Below are 7,082 nucleotides of genomic sequence, written 5' to 3'. Positions count from 1 at the left end.
AAGATATTCTCGTATGTTCTATTATAAATATCCTCCATATTTCTGGCGATATTTTCACAACTATTCTTATCTGAGATCATTTATCTCTCCGTAATATCTGCAACATAAAAGAAACTGTGTTAGTTTCTAAATTCTAAAACCTTCGAGTTTAAAATATGAATGTTTTGAAGTAGTATTGGGAACTGAAGCATGGATTAGTATAATATAATGACACTTGATCAACGTCATTATATTACAGTAAGTCATGCTGAGTTTCTAATGAAGCATGATGATTCACAGTACCGTCATCATGTGCCATTTACACGACTCTTACATTCTATCTAATCTCTAAATATATCAAGAGAATATTTTTCTGAATGACTCGGTCTTCTCCAGGGTATTCTGGTAATTTAATAAATCAAAATCGTTCTATTACCATTTTCTTCTTAGAGCATTAGCTATGTTCATTCTGAATTTCATATCTACGAATTCTGGACCATTACTCGCTTGACTCGAAGTCGGGAAGAGAAAACGAAAGCATGAAGCTCCAAAAAAATAATGAAGAATATAAACTTCGATAATAACCCCGAAATTACAAACCGTGTATATCGATGCAGATAGCAATATAGAGACACGGGAGAATTAGAAACACTATAAACACAAGAGTATAGTAGAAGTAAATAGATTCTTCTGGTGGTAGATGAAAAAGAAGAATGACAGATATAAAAGTTAGGAGTATATCAAGAATCAGGACTGGATGGAGCATATTGATGAATGCTTTAAAGTAAGAATCAAGGGAGAAAGAATTGAAGGTGTGAGTCGCGGAAAATAAGGAAACGAAGGGGTGAATTTATAGTGAAATATCCGACAGAGCAATCGAAACAGATTATTGCATATAATCAAAGAAGATTCTGATTTCCTTAATCACCAAAGAACCAAATCTTATTACGTAAGATTCTCTTTAAATCCTTTAAATCCCGGAAATCAATCATAACTACGTCATCGGTTAAGACGAATATATTTTACTCATCTCACTCTTTTACGATAGTCTCATTTATATTCTTCGCATAATCGAATCATTTTATCTACATTACTCAATGATGATAAAACTCCATTATCACCTTATATTTGTCATGAAAACCTTCTTATTGTTATCCATAACAACCTCTATCAAATTTCGAGGACGAAATTTCTTTAACGGGTAGGTACTGTAATGACCCGGAATTTTCCGACCAAATTATACTTATGAGATTAATATTTACATAAATTAAACCATACCAACATGATAAGCAATCCAAATTGTTGAGACTTGTGTTTTTGAAAAGAGTTTTACACAACGTTTGACCGTCCAATATGACCGATGATATCACTAATTATATAACATACGTTTGTGTATATATATGTATATATATATATATATTTAACATGATCTAAGGATGGTTTAACATCTCATTGTGTACTAATGACAATGAGTTATAAGTATATATTGAAACTACTAACTTAAGTTTTCAAAACGATAACTATACGTAACATTCTTTGATATATATACTTATAATCTATAATGCTTATACATGTATCGTATATATAATGTATTTAATCACTTTTTAAGGACTTAAATACATAAAACAATATAAGTATATTCACAAAAGATAGCTATATTTGAATTCTCGTTCCGTTTCCTCAAGATTTATATACGTATATCTAGGGTATATGTACCCGTATCATACCCAGCTTCTATACGTATTTACTATTGGTATATACACATCAAATCAACATCCTAATCAACATTATTACTGCCCTAGATATGAGGTAACTAGAATTTGTCAAGTAGTATGAATTATTAGTAAGAAAACAAAATTAGGAATCCTTTTCTTTCTTTATAAACTAAAAACGTTTTTATAAATGAACACCATTTCTTCATTCCATTTTCTCATACCTACACCCTCATTTCTTTCTCAAAATACTCCTAACTTCATACTTGATCATCTCCAAGCATTTTTCCCATCATTTAGCTTCAATTACAAGCCTTAAACACCATAAGAAAACTCTTTCAAGAACATATCAAAATAACCACCCATTTGAAGAAGTTTACTTCCAACCTTTTGATCTAACTCCACAACACTTTGATTCCAAGATTATTTCTTATATTTTGCAGTAACTTTGTCCAAGTAACTTGAGGTAGTAACCTTGTTCATAATCTTATTCAATTCATATTCATATAGCTATCTTATTTTGTGGTATAAAATTTTAACAACAAGAACATAGTTTGAATGATTTCAAACTTGTTCGCAAACTAAATAGATCCTTCTAACTTGACTTTTAAAACACTTAAAGACCTGTAATATATCATAATGATATGCTAACCTAACAAGATATAACTTGGTTTTACAAAGAACATCTTAAAAACTGAATCTACGTCGTCGGAGTGCAACCGGGGGCTGTTTTGGGTTGGATAATTAAAAACCATCTTGAACTTTGAATTGGAAGTTCATGTTCTGAAAAAATGATATTTCTTATGAATATGTTAACACATAATAATTTCATGGTTTAACTCAAAGTGTAAGTATTTTTAGAAAAATGATCATTAAATGTTGTTTTTATGATGGAAAATGATCACTTTCATAAGTTTCACCAAAGTTTGACCTATAACCTATGATTTCGAATACAAACTAAGGTATTTTTAGTTCATGTTCTTAAAATTTGACTCGATCCAAGGAAGTGGCAAGTTGAACCAACAAAAACGGAGTTGTAATGAAGAAACTACGACTAAAATAAGATTGGGTATCCGAAGCTAGTTTAGCTACGAAAATATTTGGAGAAAAAGTAAATTAATCATATCTTTTCTAATTAATATGATATTTTATATATAATTACTTATGATTTTATTTTATATATTTCAAGACCACCCGTAAACAACACGAGAAGATTAATCATAAGACCTCATGATTGTACGCAACACGTCATTTGACAACACGGTACTTTATGTACGCAACACGTCATTTGACAACATGGTACCATGGGTCGAGATTAATTCTGATCAATACGAATACGATAGGGTCTTTATTTATTTTATTTAAGCAACTAATTGTGGACCACTAACATCGGACTACTAACTACGGACTAAGAAAATATTAAAAGTATTAAAAGTATATATATATGTAACGATTACTTAAAAAGAAAATATGTTGATATATTATATATATGGTTAGGTTCGTGATATCTATCGGAGACCAAGTCGAATTAAATACCTTCAAGGCAAAAGTGAGTTTCATTTGCTCTCTTTTTAATTGCTTTTGCAATATATATTTTTGGGCTGAGAATACATGCGCTGCTTTTATAAATGTTTACAAAATAGACACAAGTACTTAAAAATATATTCTACGTTGAGTTGTACCACTGGCATATTTCCCTGTAGCTTGGTAACTATTATTTACATGGGTATTGTAAAAGCGAATCCTGTTGATAGATCTATCGGGCCGGACAACCCCAACCAGACTGGACGACCAGTATTCAACGGTTGCACAGTACTTCGTTTTGGTGACTACACTTGGTACGGTGTAGTGAGATTTCATAATAAAGGGAATATGCGACGTTGATTAAATGTTAAGTATGGTTACCAAATGCTCAACCACTTAGAATGCTTTACATACACTTGCGAGTGTATTATGTTTATGATTATGAAATCTTGTGGTCTATTAACATATTGAAATGATTGTTATGATAAACCTATGAACTCACCAACCTTTTGGTTGACACTTTAAAGCATGTTTATTCTCAGGTACGAATTAAGTCTTCCGCTGTGCATTTGCTCAATATAAGAACATTACTTGGAGCCGATCATCGCAATGGGACCAAATGTTGATGACTTCGTCCAGGTGGATTAGGACGGGTCCTTTCATAAAAACTCGTCATACATCACTTGTTAGACATGATTTGTACCCGTAATAAGGTTTGCAAGTCCTTATTACGCATACACGCCGTATCAATTTGTTAGTACAACGACCGCCTCGCTCGATGATATAAACAAACACAAATAAAATTCTACGCGATATAAACACACGCGAGAATTATTATCACAACACAAAAGTATATTAATAATATCCGCATTACAAATATAAACGTTAGTCCACTTACAAACAAGGCACTAACTATAACCCATTCCGACCCGTAATCCTACAAGTCCCGCAACAAATTAAGCACACACAAAAGTCTAAGTCTAGGCACCTATCTCAAGTCACCTAAATCCCTTAGACCATGCTCTGATACCACTTGTAACAACCCAAACCAATCCACGACAAAACCCCGTTAAAATTTACAAATAAAAAAAAATTTGCTGTCACTGCCACTTGCGCGGCGCGCCACCTGAGGGTGCGTGGCGCGCAAAAGCCTGCTGATCCCGGAAGCTTTAAATGCGAAAAAGATTGACTAGTTCCCGACGTCTTTAGACAAAACGCTTTTAGCCACTCGTTCAATACATGAAAACTATCACGTTCTATTAATAAAATTAGGTTTATGAAGCGGGGCCCACATCGACCCAAATTACCCTTTAAGTACCAAAATACAATTTTTGACCATAAGACTTTAATACAAAACAAAGCCGAGCATGGCGATTGGGGATACGCTACCTAATCCCAATAAATCCAAAAGCAAGCCTTCTAAGTAAACTACGCAAGTCCACTAGTCCCCGCTTACCCGAGCCACCGCATCCATGCAAATCTATAAAAAAGTCAACAACGAGAGGGTAAGCTAACGCTTAGTGAGTGATAACATACTACATACATATATATGCATAAAATGGACACGCCACAAAAATAAACAAATACCGCATACCGAAGCATCCAAGCATAAAGGCAAGCTAAACCTAGCATACCGTACGTTCACTAAGCACAACTACTAACGTCAACAATATAGTAAGTTCACAAGCAACGATGTGAACAATGCCAAAAAGCTACGCCCATAAGGTTAGCTACATCACGACAATACCACAAGTCGTACATCATCGCAAATCCGCATTAGCATATACTCAACACAATGTATATAATATGCTAAATAATCACAACACAAAATAGTATGGTTAACCATAACGCTATGGTGCTACCGGCACGTGGTTCACACCATACGCATTTGAGTCTCACTCGTTTATAGTGCTACCGGCACATGGTTCACACTTCGACGCTACCGGCACGTGGTTCACGCCTCATTTTATGGTGCTACCGGCACGTGGTTCACACTCGATGCTACCAACACGTGGTTCACATCATTATCATCATAGTGCTACCGGCACGTGGTTCACACTCACAATCCACATCACACACATGTTATGGTACTACCGGCACGTGGTTCATACCATAACATTTACAAATAAATACGCCATATACATGAACGCATAATTATTCCACTCACAATATTAACCCTTCGCCATTGGGGTTATAATCCACATCACACGCCCATGTGATAACGTACACACAAAGTGTGCACCTCATCAAAGGTGGTCAACCAAAACGCACAACCGTGCCAATTGGACCCATACACAAGTCCATCAAATCCACCTATATGTGAAGTGAGCTCTATAGCCGAGAATCACTTCACCCGACCCGCACCCATCCTACACATACATATGCACATAGGATATTAACACTCACCTTGAAGTCTTGAAGAATGTTTCCAAGTAATCTGCAACTCGTCAATGGAAAGTACCTATTCCATTATCACAAATTCAACAACACACTTAGATTGGATTTACAAACCAACCCAATTTGACACTTAGTGCAAATTCGACCCAAATGCACTTCCAAGTACAAACCGCGCCCAAAATTAACCAATAATCACTAACACAAGTGAAAATGGTCTTAATACGCCAGTTAAACCCGATCATAGGTGTTAAACACCTATCTTGCCCAAAAAGACACTTAAACCCTAATTTGACCCATAAGAAGTCAATATCACGCCATTAGCAAGTTTTGACACCAAAACATATTTAACTCGGTTCTATGCTTCAACTTAATCCGTTTTAAGTTTATAAACCTTATTAATTCGACAATTGGGTCATATCATCACCAAACCCTAATTTTGACCCAAAGTCAAAATTAGTCAACCAACACACCTAAAAGTGTTCCAACACTTCCATAATCACTAAACCTAGTGATTAAACCCAATTACAAGTCCTAATCAAGGCCAATTTGTTCACCAACCCAAAATCCACCAACACTAACAATAAACCCGATTACTAGCATCACTAAACCCACTTCATGAGTCTAAATGGGTTTATCAACAAATCAAGTTCAAACCCTAACTTTGAATAGCAAAATCAACAATGAAATTTGGAGTTAGAACTTACCAATACCGCCAAAATGATGCCGTTGACGAGTAGAACAACTTTAATGCTTGAGGTTTGACCCGAAACAACCTCCTTCTTCTCCAAATGGAGTTCTCTCTCACTAGAACTCAATCTCTCTCTAGGGTTTGAGGATGGGAGTGTTTGATGAGTGAGATGTCATCCAAACTGATCAATGGATCAGTTTTGATGACCCCAAACCGACCCCAAGTGAAAAGACCAAAGTACCCCTCATTTAGACCTTTTAAAAAGGCTGAAAATTGCATCAGACGGGTTCGGCGCGCCGCGCCGAAAGGTGGAGCGCCGCTCCAACCTTCAGGTCAGTTTTCAGTTTCTTGTTTTGGCCATAACTTTTTGACCGTAGCTCCGTTTTCGATGAATCAAATATCGTTAGAAACGTGATAAGATTTCCTTTCCAATGGTAAGGCTGGAACATCAACACAAACTTTATTTGGGGTTGAAAGGATACGTACACACCTTGTCACTTCAGACAACGTTCAGTTTCCTTCGGCGTTCGAGCAAGCAACACGTAAACTTCATACACGCATCGTACACCATAAATACATTATGTACAATAAATATTTGGGTCTTACATTCGGGCTATCTTTCATATATATATATATATATATATATATATATATATATATATATATATATATATATATATATATATATATATATATATATATATATATATAAACAACCTAAACTAACTACATCATATCGATGGTTCCGCCCCCCATTTTTACGCGATTTTCTCGGCGTTAAA

The sequence above is a fragment of the Rutidosis leptorrhynchoides genome, chromosome 10 (assembly GCF_046630445.1).
Source record: "Rutidosis leptorrhynchoides isolate AG116_Rl617_1_P2 chromosome 10, CSIRO_AGI_Rlap_v1, whole genome shotgun sequence".
NCBI lineage: Eukaryota > Viridiplantae > Streptophyta > Magnoliopsida > Asterales > Asteraceae > Rutidosis > Rutidosis leptorrhynchoides.
The sequence above is the reverse complement of the archived record's forward strand: the minus strand, read 5'-3'. Positions refer to the sequence as shown.